At 34.4% G+C, this 18,522-nt stretch overlaps 1 long non-coding RNA gene across 1 annotated transcript; it reads left to right on the top strand.

Annotated features, from left to right (window-relative positions):
* Window positions 1-4,120: 4,120 nt before the first annotated feature.
* On the top strand, window positions 4,121-9,310 carry LOC130222501 (uncharacterized). Its single transcript, XR_008836481.1, has 3 exons — window positions 4,121-4,260; window positions 8,423-8,512; window positions 9,191-9,310. It is a non-coding gene; the product is annotated as an uncharacterized LOC130222501 (long non-coding RNA).
* Window positions 9,311-18,522: the final 9,212 nt, after the last annotated feature.

Consider the following 18,522-nt stretch of genomic DNA (forward strand, 5'->3'; position numbering starts at 1 on the left):
GCAAGAGTGGGATATGTTCTATCAAATAAACAAAACCTGGCAACACAACTGTCCAAAGCACATGTTCACAGCACAAGCTCAGGTGATAAAGTGTTGTGAGCTCATATTTCACTACTGTTTACTTTAAAATAATCAAATGATGATTTACCCGAGATAAATTCATAAAGACACTTGAAGCATTAAACAGTTTCTCAGGAGGAAAGTCGTGGATTCAAATCCTTTTAGTGCAAAAGTTGTTTGATCAAATACAAATCTCTCAATATTTGCTTTATTAATTAATTTAAGAACCACAGAAAGCTTGTTAGCTCTAGTGCATTTAAAAAAATAAAAATAAAATAAAATGATACTAAATATTCAATGAACTAAATCCCGTCCAAACACAAATAATGTTTCTCAGACTCAGTGGTTTGGCTGATTTAAGAGAGTTCTGAGGTGAAATCCAATGATTACTGATTCCAATTCGAGAATCCTTTTGATTTAATTGAGAACACACTATTACAAATGAAGGTCATCAAGAGTGAGGTTTGAACCCGGGTCTCCCAGATTAAATCAAGACATTTTAATAAGCTGAGCTACAGAGTCTAAGGAGAACATGTGTTTTGTAGATTGGCTTTTATTGAGCCTTTTGTTACATATTTTACACAAGATCATCAATATGCACAAATAGTTCAAAGCCCTGTTACACTTTTTGGTTTCAGTAGCTCAACTGACTAAACCTTTGTGCTTTAATCAGGGAGTCTGGTGTTCGAATCCCACTGTTGATGATCTTCATTTGTAATTGATTACTTTGTATCAATTATCTGAGCTAAAACATGATGTGTGATCACATACTCAGTATATCAAAGTACATACTTTGAGGTCATGGGTTCATATCACCCTTATGCCAAAATCAATGCAAAATGTTTTTTAGTGATAAAATGCAAAAGATATCAATGTCACTGTGTCAAATGCCCTCTTCAGCTTGTCCAGCTCAGTGGCATAATTGATTAAAACGCTATGCTTTAACTGTGAGGTCATGGGTTCAAATCCTGATTATGCCAAAATTAAGACAAAATGTTTTTTAGCAATAAAATGCAAAACATCTCAATATCACCCTGTCAAATCCTCTCTTCATCTGTCTGGCTCAGTGGCTCAATTAATTAATACTTTGCATTTAACTTTAAAGGTCATGGGTTCAAATCCTGCCTAAGCCAAAATCAATACAAATACGTTTTTTACTGATAAAATGCAGATCTCATTGTCACCTTGTCAAAGCTTCTCTTCAGCTTGTCCAGCTCCGTGGCTCAATTAACTATAACTTTGCGTTTTAACTTTGAGGATGTGGATTCGTATCCTGCTTATAACAAACTCAATGCACAATGTTGTTTTTTGCGATAAAATGCAAAAGATCACAATGTCTCCCAGTCAAAATCCATCTTGAACTTGTCCAGCTCCGTGGCTCAATTCACTAAAACATTGCGTTTTAACTTTGAGGTAGTGGGTTCAAATCCTGCTTATGCCAAACTCAGTGCAAAAATGTTGTCATCTTGTCCGGCTCAGTGGCTCACTTGGTTAAAACACTGTGTTTTACTATGGGAGTCATGAGTTCAAACCCTGCTTATGGCACACTCAATGAAAACTTTTCATCAGTAATAGAATAATCACAAATACAGAACATACACAACACACTTTACCTCACAAGCTTCAGTGGCGTAAAGGGTAAAGAATTAGACTTGAGAGTCTGATGCAGAGAAGGTGTGGGTTCAAATCTCAGCTGTTGCCTTTTTTTCAGAATTTGGCTCAAAACACTCTTTAAATTCACCCGGAAAACCCTATTCACTTGACTAACTCAGTGGCTCAGTTGATAAAGCATTCGCCTTTAATCTTGGAGTCCTGGGTTCAAATCTCATTATTGCTTGTTGTGGAAAATTCCAACAAAGTGTGCCAAACACCACCTCTCAGCGTGTAAGCCAAGATGGCACTACTGGCTGAACACCGTTGGTTGCGGACAAGGTGACAGATGAGATATGGGTTCGAATCTCACCTAAGAACCTACCTGGGGCGGTAAGACGAATAAGAGGGCAAGTACCTGAGGCTCAAGGATAAAGGCGCACAATGTGAAACACGTACCGGAATATGAAATGAAACACGGACTCGAGTAAGATGTGAAACACGGACAAGGACAAGGGCGTGATGCGAAACACGGACCTAACACGGATGAGAATGGTGGACAATCCTGGGATGAGTGAAGAAGGTTGGACTGGGACAAGGAAGGAAGGAAGGAGGGAGAGAGAAAGGCGGGAGAGAGAAAGGCGGAAGAGAGAGAGAGAGAGAGAGAGGTGGAGAGAAAGAGGAGAGCAGCGGAGCAGGAAGAGGAAAAAAAAGTTTTTTTTTTTTTTAAATTTCGTTTTTTTTTGGAAAAAATAAAAAAATTCAGTATCACCGTGGTGATTCGAACCCCAGTCTCCTGTGATCAGTTATGCTCTCTCACCATGAGCACTGACCACTAGGCCACGAGGATCTCACACTAACAACTGTTCGGTTGTCATATTTAAAGAAGACATGAGCCGTGTATTTTTAAAAAAAAAACTAAAAAGATTTTTATTAAAATTAAATATTAATTAAAATGTAACTCTTAAAAGTTCTTATCTTTTATAGAAGTCAGAATAAACAGAGAATGGTGAAATAAATCATAAATCACACACTATAAAGGGTCAAATTAATTATTTCTGGGTAAAGAAAAAGGCATAATTTAAGCTAGACTATATATATACACACATATTTAAACGTATTTTAAAATACTTACACTTGTTGCTACAAATGCTATTAAAATCATCTCAAAACATTACTTTACAATACTTACTTTAATATTACTTTACAATACAAAATATAATTCAACAATAAATGAAACTGGCTTATCAGCAGCTCGACGTGAATAATAAATAATAAAATAAGCACGTATTTGCGCTTCCCATTTTAGTTTGATGGAGAATAGGATGCTTAAATTAATGCTAGATCTGATAGCAACTCAGTGGATGCTTCTGCTTCTGTTTAAAATGAAATTGAGGTTAAGTTGGTTTTATATTTGCACATTCAGACTTTCTCTTTAATAATATAATTTCAGAAAAATATTATTTTCAAATTCTACAAAATCTGCCATTTGTCAGGTTGGTAACTTAAATAAATAAATAATAAATTTAAATTGTTAATAGTTTTTTTTTATTTATTAATATCCAGCAGAAAACTGGAGCACTGGTCCTGTTGACAGCCACCTATTCAGCATTACATTAGTTAAGTTAAGTTTTATTTAACCAACCAGTGAAATCTGATAGTAAAGACATAGCAACAATTTGTTATATATTTCCTGGTTTCTTAACAAAAATATAACCTACACATAAATATAACTAGATATTTTTACATATTAACATTACATTATCAATAGCTGGCAGTATTTTTAACATTTAAAATAAAGATTTAATAAACATGCATGTATAATTGCTGATGTTACAACAGGTAACTGGGTGTCTAACATCACAAAGCTCATAAATGTGTCGTGAAGAAGCAGAAGCATCAGATTTATACATCTTTTAACAAAAAGATAAGTTTATTCACTGCCTACATCACACTAAAGCACCAGCAGATAACAACACAACCGCTTATTGATTCTACCAAAGCTTTAGGAGAATCTCCATCCTAAATTCACATGAGAATAACAGGCTGCTCATCAAGAGAGCAACATGTAAAGTTAAACAAAGTACGTTTTAAACCTTTATAAAAAAACTAGATAATGAGTGCTAACGAGTTTAAAAGGAAACGTAGTAATTGTGTAAAGTTACTTACAGGTGAGTCGAGTGACACTCTTGATTCTTGACTTCACAGCGTGTCGTTTGTTGTTAACGTTATTGATGGGCTGAAATATATGCTGTTGAGTGACAGAGACTGTAACTGAGCTGTTATCTGCAGTAACTGTACTTTAATGGCCTTAAAACATGAATAAACGGTCGTGTCGAGGCGGCTGTCATCAGTGTCATGTTGTTGATGAGGCTCTAAAGGTGTCACAGTCACGCTGAACGTCAAAGCCGCTGACGCCGCCTAGTGGAGCGGAAGTGAATCAGTGTCAGTAGTTTTAATGCATGAAAACAAACTAGAAGTGTGTCGTTGCAGACGGGTTGCATTTTTTAGTTTTATATATGTTAAATCACGTCTGTGATCTTTTTTAAATGGCCTCGAGCAGCAGATAAACAATGAATCTAACGGATGATCAGCTTCACAACTGAAGGGGTAGGAGAAAATCAAATGTCCAATGTGTTGAACTGTAGTAGGCACATGCATTTATCACATGGCCGAAAAATAAACACAAATAGCAAAAGGGACAAGAGGTCTAGCAATACTATTTTACTAGTTGTTTATGCTTCAAAGATATATTTTTGACGCAAAGTTATCTTTATTATTTAAGTTTAGAGTCAATAATTTATTTCATGTTATGATATTTGCAGACTCGTAAAGCCTTTTTTAAAACGACTCATTTTCCAGCTCCTCCTTGTGGACATGAAGTATATCTTACAGAACTGAACCACAAACAGGGATAAAGACTCTTACTGGCTGACTTGGACTGCATGGGGAAATGTTGCATTACTGATTATTTTTGCATTAAGTTCATCCATCAGTGCAAGTTTCACTTAAGAAGGGATGTTTTAAATTAATATATATATTTTTATAAACTCATTATTCAACATTAAACAATTTTTTGCTCACTTTTTGCAAAAGTTAATATTTGAGTGCTTTAATCAGCAGACAGCAGCACAACGGCATTGAGTTGTCTAAATGTTGCAGTGCTCAATGGAATCAAGTGTGCATCTCTGTTCATTATGCAGATGCAAATATTTTATTTTATTTAATTTTAATGGCATTTAAAATAAAAATCCTCATAAATTGTTCTCTGTACTTTCTGAAAAGATCTCAGTCCACACTACTTGACTGAAATGTAATGCAGCTTGAAATGCAACTGGTTGCTCTTGCTCTGATTCTACTGCCTCTTACGCATGCAGCTTCAGCAAAATAGCAGAATTTAATGTTAATTAGCAACACAACTCAGAATGCTTATTTAACTGCTAATCGACAGTAAGAATTTTGACTGTTTGACCATTTAAAAAGTTGGTAAATTTAAGTGGTTTTAAAGTTATTATGATTTTCAGTTATTCTGTTTTTTTTTTAAAAAGGTTGATGCATGGATGATAAAGTTGCTCACTGCACATTTCAGACAAGATTGCTCTGAGAAAACATTGTCACTTAAATTAAGTAAATGCTAACGATCAAAGTGCGATTTTTAATTATAATCTAGGCCTATATGTGCTATGTTATTGTGTGTTTGTTTTAAGTTATAGACTGATCATTGCAGACCTAAACTTGACAGACATGTAACTTTGACTTTGAGACTGTTTTAACATATAGGCCTATTCAAATGATCTCTCATGCTACAGCTCTCATCTAATGTCATCCAGCCACATGAGATGAGAGGAAATAAAACAAAAATAATGTTATTTATTTAATCACTATATGAGTACACCCCATTTTGAAAATGAATATTTTTATCCATTTTTCAGTGGATATAGGCAATATATTTTGGTGCATTTGAACAAAACAGATTTTAGGTAAAACATGTAAATTTATGCAAAATATTTAAAAAAATACAAACTACAAAATTTCAACAAAATTTTCATATATTTTTAGTTTTTGCTTATTGTTTTTTTTTTAATTCTATGTAATATTTTTCCTTAATATCAAAATTTGAGCTACTAGTTTTGGACCGTTATCGTAGGTTATTTTGTTAGATTAGCTCTATTTGGCTTTAGTACTGACTAATCTAATATATTAACACAAATATAATGTTGTACAGCTTCCTATAGAAAATACAATTGAAAAGAGAGATTTGTGAAGGTGTATTCATATATGCTGAGCACTGTATATACATATAATTTTGCTTCATTTTTTTTTCTATTGTTTTGCCACAAATTTCAGAACCCTTGTGTCAATTTTCAAAACTCTGAATACAAAACTTTAAATAGTCACTACTTTTAACACAGGCTCTCCAGTGTTCAAAATGTTGCATTCATTTCTTTCGAGAAGTCTTGCATTTGCTGCATCATTGGTTCACGTAATCCATTAATCATACAAATACTACAGGAACACAGGAACTTTAGATCACCCACACACAAGATACACATCATTTCAATAAACTATCATCAACAATTATTCAATATTGTTGTTTAAAATATATGATACAGGTTTCACTATGGTTTCTACATGTGTGGAGGGAATAGTACAGACAGTGGAATCACTCAACTAAAGTTATATTCATTCAATCATAATGTGGGTTTACTGTAAAATAAAACTAAATCGAACAGTAAAGTTAACAAAAGTGTTTCTCACTGCACGTCCCCACATCGAAAGCTGATACTGTATATGGCATCGTATATATGCAAATTACATTTGGATTTCACATACTGTATATAAAATGTCACATTTGTCAAAAAATTGCAAAAATCCCTCTACTTTTTTTCAACCATATCATGTAAGTGTGTGTGTGTGTGTGTGTGTGTGTGTGTGTGTGTGTTTGTGTTCATATAAGGCCAAATTGTAATTATTTACAATTATTTGGCAATTTTTGCAATATTTTGACATGTGTAGCAAATTTTGTATATGTGAAATCCTTATGAACTAGTATGTCAATTACATATACATATTTCTATATATCAGATTTATTTTTTGCATCTGTGTTTCCATCAGTCTGGTGTTGTGGATTTGACCACAGGTTCTCCTCTACATCACAGTGAAGTTGTCATTAGTCAAGAATCTCAGAAAGAACCTTCTGTCAATGCAAATTCAGGCCTGACGTTGGTCTGCTGTGGTGCTGCGATTGGGCTTTCTTGCATACAGTAATGTCAAATATTTAAATATTGTCTGTAAAAAGTGGTACCGTGTTGTGGAACTTAGAACCCATACAGTATATATGGAATAAGGATGAAGTCTATAGATGATGTATTGCAGTTGGGTCATCTTTTGTGGTAACTGTCATTTGATCTATCCTGAAATTTTCATCATCTAAACATGTAATATTATACATCAGTTTCCATGCGTCAAGAATAATGCAACAGGTATTTATTATTTTGAGCACTTGTATCAGTTAATAGTTACAGCATGTTAATTTAATGAATACTCAAGTGTGAGTAGCATTTTGAAATGGGATCAATTTGCTGTTCAATTGTGTTATATTGGAAAGGGGATTTTAGTTCAATGAACAAAGTATCTTTGACTTGTGTTTATTGTATCCAAGCATTTGAAAAAAGAGTTAAGAGTTTTGCAAAAATGTGCAATTTTTGTGCAAAAAACAAATGCTACGTGTACACTATGTACAAAAGTAAACATTATGAGGAATTCTAACAAACTTCTTAATAGAAAAGATAAGTTTATATGCAGCTAAACATGCCTAGTTTATATTTTGTGGCAGATGAAGAAAAGACAGAAAATATGTTTTATATTTTTTGTAACTAAACGTGCTTGCAGCTGGGGGGGGGTTTCTGTGCATTATTAAATCTGCTTATTAAATCTGAAAATAATAATATATGTTTGCTCATTCTTATTTTCTTTCAGCTAGTTTTTAGTGACTCTTGTTAAATTTGGTTCATTTTATTTTTTTATTTATTGTGAATTTTTATTATGATTTCAGTCATTCATTTTCTTTTCGACTTAGTCCCTTTACTAACCAGGGGTCGCCACAGCAGAATGAACCACCAACTTATCCAGCATATGTTTTCCACAGCGGATGCCCTTTCAGCTGTAACCCACCACTGGGAAACATCCATACACACTCACTCACACTCATACACCTTGGACAATTTAGCTGATTAGAGGCTCCCTCTTGTGGACAATATGTGTATAAGCATTAATAATGATATAATAGAAAAGGTGAGGTGGCCGCCCGGTTGTAGCAGATAAGATGGCGATTGGTGGTTTTCAGTTGGAGAAATATAACTAGTAAGTTCATTAAAGGATCCGTATCGGCCCACAACATAACTAATGTTGTAAAAACTGATCAGAAGTGGTAATGAACTCAATGGCAAACTAAAATGACATCAGTCTATCTGTGAAGTATATGTTGTGTTTGTGTTTTACGGATGTAAGCATGTATTGCTGTGTAATTCTAATGTAGATCTCCTCTGTCTGCTAATTTAAACTGTGAGTTCAGCAATAAAAGCAGCATGTAAACACTTTCAGACCTTCAGAAGAACACATGGATCATGTTGTGACTAGTCTGTTGCTAACAATCTGGCCTGATGTTTGTTAATAAAGTTAGTTTTATGTGTGAATATGCAGTGTTTCGTCTCTCATGAAAACATTGTAAACCATTAAAGATGGTTTATTTATGTCTGTCTTTGCTCTGCAGAATAAGGGATGTGTTTGGAGCATCACACTCATCCGGCAGAAGCATGTGGACAGACATTGACAGTAATGATGGTCATCTGCTGATGGACAGGTGAGGGAAGACCTACTTGTGTTTGCGTTGTTCATGTCTTTTACCATTTTCAAGGATCACTCTGCTAGAATGCAAGTGATTTCTAAGTATTTTTTATGCTAAAATTATCTTTATTTTAGCATTAAAAAAACCTTTAGAGTTCAAAAATGGCTTTCAATGTATAACCTTATATACATTTCCTTCTGGCTTATGTCATTTTTTATATATAATTTCATTTTTCTTCTTGTTTTCTTTCTTTTAAACTGTACTTTATTTGTAACCTGCATATTGTCATTTTTTTCTGTACTTCATCTAAAGTTTCAAAGTTTGCACAACCTTATATTGTTAATTGTGTTAACAATAGTTTAATACGGTACAATTTATGTACAATTTTAAATGAAATTTTTTTTTTTACACATGAAACAATATGTAACATTTTTCTTAATTTGTGTTAAAACAACTGTTAGGCAATGACCAAACCTTCTAATTTACATCTCTAACAGATTCACTATGAAAAAAAATAGACATGTGGTGGTTGGACATGTGAATACACACTCTTAACCTAGGGGGGGGGGGGGGGGGGGGGTCAACAAGTAGGGTTAATATAATATATTGTCCCTATATTATGTTAATCCTACTTGTTGATCTTTTTTTTTTAAATACATCATAGTTTGACTTATTTTTCTCTTCCTGTAACAGGTTTGACTGAATCTTTCTCTGTGTCTCAGATGAGGAGGATGTGAAGCTCAGGACGGGTCATCATATCAACACATCAATCTACAGACAAACATCACATTTGAATAAAGATTTAATGATGAAAGCCTGATCAATGTGTCAATGTTGTGCCCACTGGTGGATGATTTGTGTATCTGCATGAAAACAGCAAGAGGACAGAAAGTGAAGAGTGTGTAATCCTGCAGCTGTAGAGCAGTTTAAGATCAAGCCTCATTAAAAACACCTGAAGCTGCTAATCAATCAAGCTCATCAGCACTGATAGAAATCTCCTGACTCAAATAGTTTTTACTTGACTAAAACAAAAGAGTTAAGTAAAACATGTATAAAGTATGTATTTTCAATCAATTACAGTCTGAAATGAATACATTTTTCTGATTGCACATTTCAAACATATAAGTTTCATGAATGCTGACATTTTTAATTAAAAAGTTTAAGGAAATGTCAGCAAGAGTGGGATATGTACTATCAAATAAACAAAACCTGGCAACACAACTGTCCAAGGCACATGTTCACAGCACAAGCTCAGGTGATAAAGTGTTGTGAGCTCATATTTCACTACTGTTTACATTAAAATAATCAAATGATGATTTACCCGAGATAAATTCATAAAGACACTTGAAGCATTAAACAGTTTCTCAGGAGGAAAGTCGTGGATTCAAATCCTTTTAGTGCAAAAGTTGTTTGATCAAATACAAATCTCTCAGTATTTGCTTTATTAATTAATTTAAGAACCACAGAAAGCTTGTTAGCTCTAGTGTATTTAAAAAAATAAAAATAAATAAAATGATACTAAATATTCAATGAACTAAATCCCGTCCAAACACAAATAATGTTTCTCAGACTCAGTGGTTTGGCTGATTTAAGAGAGTTTTGAGGTGAAATCCAATGATTACTGATTCCAATTGGAGAATCCTTTTGATTTAATTGAGAACACACTATTACAAATGAAGGTCATCAAGAGTGAGGTTTGAACCCGGGTCTCCCAGATTAAATCAAGACACTTTAATAAGCTGAGCTACAGAGTCTAAGGAGAACATGTGTTTTGTAGATTGGCTTTTATTGAGCCTTTTGTTACATATTTTGCACGAGATCGTCAATACGCACAAATAGCTCAAAGCCCTGTTACACTTTTTAGTTTCAGTAGCTCAACTGACTAAACCTTTGTGCTTTAATCAGGGAGTCTGGTGTTCGAATCCCACTGTTGATGATCTTCATTTGTAATTGATTACTTTGTATCAATTATCTGAGCTAAAACATGATGTGTGATCACATACTCAGTATATCAAAGTACATACTTTGAGGTCATGGGTTCATATCACCCTTATGCCAAAATCAATGCAAAATGTTTTTTAGTGATAAAATGCAAAAGATATCAATGTCACTGTGTCAAATGCCCTCTTCAGCTTGTCCAGCTCAGTGGCATAATTGATTAAAACGCTATGCTTTAACTGTGAGGTCATGGGTTCAAATCCTGATTATGCCAAAATTAAGACAAAATGTTTTTTAGCAATAAAATGCAAAACATCTCAATATCACCCTGTCAAATCCTCTCTTCATCTGTCTGGCTCAGTGGCTCAATTAATTAATACTTTGCATTTAACTTTAAAGGTCATGGGTTCAAATCCTGCCTAAGCCGAAATCAATACAAATATGTTTTTTACTGATAAAATGCAGATCTCATTGTCACCTTGTCAAAGCTTCTCTTCAGCTTGTCCAGCTCCGTGGCTCAATTAACTATAACTTTGCGTTTTAACTTTGAGGATGTGGGTTCGTATCCTGCTTATAACAAACTCAATGCACAATGTTGTTTTTTGCGATAAAATGCAAAAGATCACAATGTCTCCCAGTCAAAATCCATCTTGAACTTGTCCAGCTCCGTGGCTCAATTCACTAAAACATTGCGTTTTAACTTTGAGGTAGTGGGTTCAAATCCTGCTTATGCCAAACTCAGTGCAAAAATGTTTTTTTACTGATAAAATGCAAAGTATCTCAATGTCACCCTGTCAAAATTCCATTTCATCTTGTCCGGCTCAGTGGCTCACTTGGTTAAAACACTGTGTTTTACTATGGGAGTCATGAGTTCAAACCCCACTTATGGCACACTCAATAAAAACTTTTCATCAGTAATAGAATAATCACAAATACAGAACATACACAACACACTTTACCTCACAAGCTTCAGTGGCGTAAAGGGTAAAGAATTAGACTTGAGAGTCTGATGCAGAGAAGGTGTGGGTTCAAATCCCAGCTGTTGCCTTTTTTTCAGAATTTGGCTCAAAACACTCTTTAAATTCACCCGGAAAACCCTGTTCACTTGACTAACTCAGTGGCTCAGTTGATAAAGCATTCGCCTTTAATCTTGGAGTCCTGGGTTCAAATCTCATTATTGCTTGTTGTGGAAAATTCCAACAAAGTGTGCCAAACACCACCTCTCAGCGTGTAAGCCAAGATGGCACTACTGGCTGAACACCGTTGGTTGCGGACAAGGTGACAGATGAGATATGGGTTCGAATCCCACCTAAGAACCTACCTGGGGCGGTAAGACGAATAAGAGGGCAAGTACCTGAGGCTCAAGGATAAAGGTGCACAATGTGAAACACGGACCGGAATATGAAATGAAACACGGACTCGAGTAAGATGTGAAACACGGACAAGGACAAGGACATGATGTGAAACACGGACCTAACACGGATGAGAATGGTGGACAATCCTGGGATGAGTGAAGAAGGTTGGACTGGGACAAGGAAGGAAGGAGGGAGAGAGAGAGGCGGGAGAGAGAGAGGCGGGAGAGAGAAAGGCGGAAGAGAGAGAGAGAGGTGGAGAGAAAGAGGAGAGCAGCGGAGCAGGAAGAGGAAAAAAAAAGTTTTTTTTTTTTTAAATTTCGTTTTTTTTGGAAAAAATAAAAAAATTCAGTATCACCGTGGTGATTCGAACCCCAGTCTCCTGTGATCAGTTATGCTCTCACACCACGAGCACTGACCACTAGGCCACGAGGATCTCACACTAACAACTGTTCGGTTGTCATATTTAAAGAAGACATGAGCCGTGTATTTTTAAAAAAAAAACTAAAAAGATTTTTATTAAAATTAAATATTAATTAAAATGTAACTCTTATAAGTTCTTATCTTTTATAGAAGTCAGAATAAACAGAGAATGGTGAAATAAATCATAAATCACACACTATAAAGGGTCAAATTAATTAATTCTGGGTAAAGAAAAAGGCATAATTTAAGTTAGACTATATATATACACACATATTTAAACGTATTTTAAAATACTTACACTTGTTGCTACAAATGCTATTAAAATCATCTCAAAACATTACTTTACAATACTTACTTTAATATTACTTTACAATACAAAATATAATTCAACAATAAATGAAACTGGCTTATCAGCAGCTCGACGTGAATAATAAATAATAAAATAAGCACGTATTTGCGCTTCCCATTTTAGTTTGATGGAGAATAGGATGCTTAAATTAATGCTAGATCTGATAGCAACTCAGTGGATGCTTCTGCTTCTGTTTAAAATGAAATTGAGGTTAAGTTGGTTTTTATATTTGCACATTCAGACTTTCTATTTAATAATATAATTTCAGAAAAATATTATTTTCAAATTCTACAAAACCTGCCATTTGTCAGGTTGGTAACTTAAATAAATAAATAATAAATTTAAATTGTTAATAGTTTTTTTTATTTATTAATATCCAGCAGAAAACTGGAGCACTGGTCCTGTTGACAGCCACCTATTCAGCATTACATTAGTTAAGTTAAGTTTTATTTAACCAACCAGTGAAATCTGATAGTAAAGACATAGCAACAATTTGTTATATATTTCCTGGTTTCTTAACAAAAATATAACCTACACAAAAATATAACTAGATATTTTTACATATTAACATTACATTATCAATAGCTGCAGTATTTTTAACATTTAAAATAAAGATTTAATAAACATGCATGTATAATTGCTGATGTTACAACAGGTAACTGGGTGTCTAACATCACAAAGCTCATAAATGTGTCGTGAAGAAGCAGAAGCATCAGATTTATACATCTTTTAACAAAAGATAAGTTTATTCAACTGCCTACATCACACTAAAGCACCAGCAGATAAGAACACAACCGCTTATTGATTCTACCAAAGCTTTAGGAGAATCTCCATCCTAAATTCACATGAGAATAAACAGGCTGCTCATCAAGAGAGCAACATGTAAAAGTTAAACAAAGTACGTTTTAAACCTTTATAAACAAAAACTAGATAATGAGTGCTAACGAGTTTAAAAGGAAACGTAGTAATTGTGTAAAGTTACTTACAGGTGAGTCGAGTGACACTCTTGATTCTTGACTTCACAGCGTGTCGTTTGTTGTTAACGTTATTGATGGGCTGAAATATATGCTGTTGAGTGACAGAGACTGTAACTGAGCTGTTATCTGCAGTAACTGTACTTTAATGGCCTTAAAACATAAATAAGCAGTCGTGTCGAGGCGGCTGTCATCAGTGTCATGTTGTTGATGAGGCTCTAAAGGTGTCACAGTCACGCTGAACGTCAAAGCCGCTGACGCCGCCTAGTGGAGCGGAAGTGAATCAGTGTCAGCAGTTTTAATGCATGAAAACAAACTAGAAGTGTGTCGTTGCAGACGGGTTGCATTTTTAGTTTTATATATGTTAAATCACGTCTGTGATCTTTTTAAATGGCCTCGAGCAGCAGATAAACAATGAATCTAACGGATGATCAGCTTCCCAACTGAAGGGGTAAGAGAAAATCAAATGTCCAATGTGTTGAACTGTAGTAGGCACATGCATTTATCACATGGCCGAAAAAATAAACACAAATAGTAAAAGGGACAAGAGGTCTAGCAATACTATTTTACTAGTTGTTTATGCTTCAAATATATATTTTTGACGCAAAGTTATCTTTATTATTTAAGTTTAGAGTCAATAATTTAATTCATGTTATGATATTTGCAGACTCGTAAAGCCTTTTTTAAAACGACTCATTTTCCAGCTCCTCCTTGTGGACATGAAGTATATCTTACAGAACTGAACCACAAAGAGGGATAAAGACTCTTACTGGCTGACTTAGATTGCATGGGGAAATGTTGCATTACTGATTATTTTTGCATTAAGTTCATCCATCGTGCAAGTTTCACTTAAGAAGTGATGTTTTTAAATTAATATATATATTTTTATAAACTCATTATTCAACATTAAACAATTTTTTGCTCACTTTTTGCAAAGTGAATATTGAGTGCTTTAATCAGCAGACAGCAGCACAACGGCATTGAGTTGTCTAAAATGCTCAATGGAATCAAGTGTGCATCTCTGTTCATTATGCAGATGCAAATATTTTATTGTATTTAATTTAATGGCATTTAAAATAAAATCCTCATAAATTGTTCTCTGTACTTTCTGAAAAGATCTCAGTCCACACTACTTGACTGAAATGTAATGCAGCTTGAAATGCAACCGGTTGCTCTTGCTCTGATTCTACTGCCTCTTACGCATGCAGCTTCAGCAAAATAGCAGAATTTAATGTTAATTAGCAGCACAACTCAGAATGCTTATTTAACTGCTAATCGACAGTAAGAATTTTGACTGTTTGACCATTTAAAAAGTTGGTAAATTTAAGTGGTTTTAAAGTTATTATGATTTCAGTTATTCTGTTTTTTTTTTAAAAAAAGGTTGATGTATGGATGATAAGTTGCTCACTGCACATTTCAGTCAAGATTGCATTGAGAAAACATTGTCACTTAAATTAAGTAAATGCTAACGATCAAAGTGCGATTTTTAATTATAATCTAGGCCTATATGTGATATGTTATTGTGTGTTTGTTTTAAGTTATAGACCTATCATTGCAGACCTAGACTTGACAGACATGTAACGTTGACTTTGAGACTGTTTTAACATATAGGCCTATTCAAATGATCTCTCATGCTACAGCTCTCATCTAATGTCATCCAGCCACATGAGATGAGAGGAAATAAAACAAAAATAATGTTATTTATTTAATCATTATATGAGTACACCCCGTTTTGAAAATGAATATATATATATAATTTTTTCATATGCTTTTTTTTTTTTTTTTTACAGTTTTTACAATTGTTTGCCACCAAATTTCAGAACCTGGTGCCTGTATTGTAACACATGTGCATACATGTGTTCTGTTTTGGCCCAATATATTAACTGTTCCTGTGCTGTTTTGGTTTCAGAATTGATCAAATGTGATGCGACCTAAATGGAATTACTGTTACTGATGAACACAATCTGACTATTTGACATTCACAATATGCCATGTTATTATTGCATAGTTTGAAGGCATGAACTTCCGTCCTGAAATTCTCCTGTGTTTTAATGCACTTTTAAATTCCTGTAGTAAAAATTCTAAAAACATGTTGATGAACTCAATGGCAAGCTCAGTGTAAACATGCATAAAAACAAGACTAAAAAAGTCACCACCAGTCTGTCTGGTGTATGCAGTTTGCAGGTATTGCATATATTGATGCGTCATTCTGATTTAGATCACAGACGGCTCATTTAGACTTTGTTTGTATGCTGCTTTATATATTTTTAACTCACAGTACGACCACCGTCAGAACACATGAATCAGTTGTTGTGACTGTAGTTTTACTGTAGGTAATAGTCTACTGACATGGCAGTAGTTTGTAATTTAGTCTTTGCTTCTCATAAAAAACATCACATATAGAAAGACTTTGATCTTTAATGTCTGTCTTTGCTCTGCAGAATAAAGGATGTGGAGCGTCACACTCATCAGCAGAAGCATGTGGACTGTAATGATGCTCATCTGCTGATGGACAGGTCAGACTTCTCACTGGGCCTTTTTCACAGATGCAGTACAGTGATTGTTGTGTATCGATACTTCTGCCGTAATGCAGTTAGGTGCTAGCTTTCACAACTATAAAAAATTGATCAGCATTTACAGTACATCATCAGATGTTTTTCATGTTGTGGACTACAGATTTGTGCATATAGTGTCTTTTGCATTAAGTAATCCTAATCACACTCCGTAAACTCCTGCCTCAACACAAACATTACTTCTCTACTAATGTAGTTTTTCTTTATTACCTGTGCATGCTCTGTGGAGTGTAGATTTGCAAACACTTCTCGGATTGATCCTCATACTTTCAGAAACAAACTGATCCATAGTCTTTGCAGCAATACCCTGAAACAACAACATCAGAAACTCTGTTTATTTTTAGTTATCTACTACTATTACTTTGCAATACTTGTGTAGCTTGCCTTGTGTCTTTGGTTTATGCCCTGTTAGCAGAATGCTTGTGGATGTTATATGGTGTTAGAGTGAGCTTCATGCTTAGGTAGGAAAAACAGCAACAAGATGATTACGCTGTGAATGACAATAAATATTAAATATCAGCATGGAGTATGGTATGCTACCTCCTTTGAATACTCTTATTTCTTTCAATCTATTCTTTCTTGAGCCTTAATAGTATAAAAATAACAACAGCACCATGTTAGCTAAACCACGTAAATTTATGGACTGCCACTTACCTTTGAGATTAAAGATGCCATTTTCATTAAAGAACTGATGTCCTTCATTGAGGTTTGAGTGGGAGACATTGCATTAAGACATTGCATTAAGGTCCATGAGATGAAAAATATCCACTTATGTAAAGGCTGGTAATGTTTTCAAGGAGGTTTTGAAAGCTAGTGCCTAACTCCATTATGTCAGAAGACTCAACAATCACTTTACCGAATGTGCTAGAAAAGGCTTCTTGTGTTTGTGTTCTTTATGTCTCAGTCACCATTATTTCTTTTTGGAGATTCTTCTGAAAAAAAAAAGCAAATGTTTTCAGCACTTTTTTGTTTGTTTGTTTGTTTTCAGGCAAAAGCAAAGCTACTGCTGGACAGAGCTCACCGTTCAACTGTTATGTTCCCTATATTTATACAAAAAACTGTTAAAGTTGCAGGTCCAACATGCTAAGTTGGGTCTTGAGTTGCCCAGACAAAACCTCATCTTCGTCTACCCAGCGGAGCCACCATGGTTTTCACATTGAGTGCTGCTGTTAGAGACTGTGATGGATGTAAAGCAGTTTAACATAAGCAATAAAGAGATTTGAACTCAGCCCTCAATGAGTATCAGCGTTAATAATGTTATAGTTTGTTATTATTAATATATCTTAAGTTTTTTCTATTTTATTTTAACAATACTATTTTTTAAATTTGATCAAAGTTTCATTAATAGTTTTGTTAGCTTAGTTTAGTGTTTATTTTGTGAACACGTTTCTATTTAGCTTTTTAGCTTCAGTTTGAGTAGTTTTACAGAGTTAACAGAACAGATGTTCAGTGTCAACCAGAGCAAAGTTTGGTGTTGGCACAGCTTTCATTAATTTGTGTGCAAACTTCTTAGTAAAAAATAAAATAAAATAATTGTTTAACCGATTACTGAACCCAAAAAACAAATGCTACGTGTACACTATGTATAAAAGTAAACATTATTAAAAATTCTAACAAAAATCTTAATAGAAAAGATAAGTTTATATGCAGTTAAACATGCCTAGTTTATATTTTGTGGCAGATGAAGAAAAGACAGAAAATATGTTTTATATTTTTTGTAACTAAACGTGCTTGCAGCTGGGGTTTTTTCTGTCATAGATGAGTGCTTATTAAATCTGAAAATAATAATTTATGTTTGCTAATTCTTATTTTCTTTCAGCTAGTTTTTAGTGACTCTTGTTAAATTTGTTTCATTTTATTTTTTTATTTATTGTGAATTTTTATTATGATTTCATTCATTCATTTTCTTTTCGGCTTAGTCTCTTTATTAACCAAGGGTCGCCACAGCGGAATGAACCGCCAACTTATCCAGCATATGTTTTCCACAACAGATGCCCTTCCAGCTGTAACCCACCGCTAGGAAACATCTATACACACTCATTCACACACATATACTACGGACATTTAGCTTGCCCAATTCACCTACAGCACAAGTCCATATACTTGTGGGGGAAGCTGGAGCACCTGAAGGAAATCCACTCGAACACGGGGAGAACATACAAACTTCGCACAGAAACGCCAACTGACCCTGCTGAGGCTCTAACCAGCGACCTTGCTGTGAGGCGATCGTGCTACCCACTGTGCCACCGTGCAGCCCCATTATGATTTCAGATAACAAAAGTTTTTTAGTTTCAGTTTTAGTTTACTATAATAAATGTGTACACCACTGAGTCTGTTAATAGCTTTAAAGTTGTTTTTTGAGTGATATAGTATGCAGTTAACACCACTTGTTTTAATAAATCGTATGAAATGCTTG

The sequence above is a fragment of the Danio aesculapii genome, chromosome 4 (assembly GCF_903798145.1).
Source record: "Danio aesculapii chromosome 4, fDanAes4.1, whole genome shotgun sequence".
NCBI lineage: Eukaryota > Metazoa > Chordata > Actinopteri > Cypriniformes > Danionidae > Danio > Danio aesculapii.